Source organism: Capsicum annuum, chromosome 1 (assembly GCF_002878395.1).
Source record: "Capsicum annuum cultivar UCD-10X-F1 chromosome 1, UCD10Xv1.1, whole genome shotgun sequence".
Taxonomy (NCBI): domain Eukaryota; kingdom Viridiplantae; phylum Streptophyta; class Magnoliopsida; order Solanales; family Solanaceae; genus Capsicum; species Capsicum annuum.
The window spans coordinates 159,035,801-159,037,131 of NC_061111.1; the positions used below are offsets into that span (position 1 = coordinate 159,035,801).

The window sequence follows — 1,331 nt, forward strand, 5'->3', positions numbered from 1 at the left end:
TATATATATATATACTTTATTACAATATTGATATGAGAAAAAGTTGCAAAATATAATACTTTCCTTATAGTTTTTAAATATCAAATTTTTTATTTTAAAATTTTAAATTAATCTAATCTAATTTAATTTAAAAAATCAGTCATATCAATTCATCTGTTCTCCAATCTCCAACATCAACACAAAATCTCAATCAACGGCCTACATTTACTCTCAGCCAATCAATTTAAAACTTTGCTCTACAATTTTCAAATTTCCCGCCCGTCACCTCTGTATAAATACCAAATTTTCAAAATTCACCATTGTACTACATCTCCAACTTTTCTCAATATACACTAAAGATGGCGTGTACTAAGCAAACAGCTCGCAAATCCACCGACGGGAAGGCACCAAGGAAGCAACTAGCTACAAAGGCTGCCAGAAAATCAGCTCCGGCTACTGGAGGAGTGAAAAAGCCTCACCGTTCGGACCGTGAACTGTGGCTCTAAGATAAATCAGGAAGTATCACAAGTCTACGGAGTTGTTGATCAGGAAGTTTCCGTTTCAGAGTCTGGTGAGCAAAATTGCTCAGGATTTCAAGATGGATTTGAGGTTCCAGAGCAGTGCTGTGGCTGCTCTACAAGAGCGTACCTTGTTGGAGTGTTTGAAGATACTAATCTGTGTGCTATTCATGCTAAGAGGGTTAGATTATGCCTAAGGATATTCAGCTTGCTACGAGGATTCGTGGTGAAAGGGCTTAGGAAGAAGAAATTTGTTAGAGTTTATCTGTTCGTTGTTCCTTGTTTACGTCTGATCGTTGGTTGTAAAATGCTAGGTTTGTTGGAATGCCTCTGTTCTTCCCATACTTATGTAGCTATTGCTTTTAACTTCTGTTGATTGTTGCTAAGTATCGGGGCTGTGTATAGTTATTTTGAGAGACACAAAAGGATTGATTACCAAATACGTCTTTGGAAATTTCTTGTTTTGTTTAACATTTTATATATGAAGGAAATGGAGCCCAATACTAGCATTTCCAGAGATTTGAGTAATGCAGTGTTTGAACTTGCACGTATCTTATATCATTATTTGAAACTCAGATTGATTTGGGTTTGTTATCAAAAGCCAATGTGTTGCAGGAGGTTGTTTGATGTTTATGTTTTCACTTTTTGTCAGTAAAGGTTGAACTTGGCTGCACTTGTCATGGTAGTCATTTGATGAATTTCTGCTCGACTTAAGCTTCTAGAAAAATTAATTTGTGCTGCTGCAGCTGTTGTATTTATACTGAGACGATTGGACTATTGTGCGGAATCTCTCGTCTTCCACAAGTCTTGCATAAATTTCGGCCTCGTTAATTT

At 36.4% G+C, this 1,331-nt stretch overlaps 1 pseudogene; it reads left to right on the plus strand.

Annotated features, from left to right (window-relative positions):
- Positions 1-208: 208 nt before the first annotated feature.
- LOC107856705 lies at positions 209-913 on the plus strand (annotated as a pseudogene).
- The last annotated feature ends 418 nt before the right edge of the window (positions 914-1,331 follow it).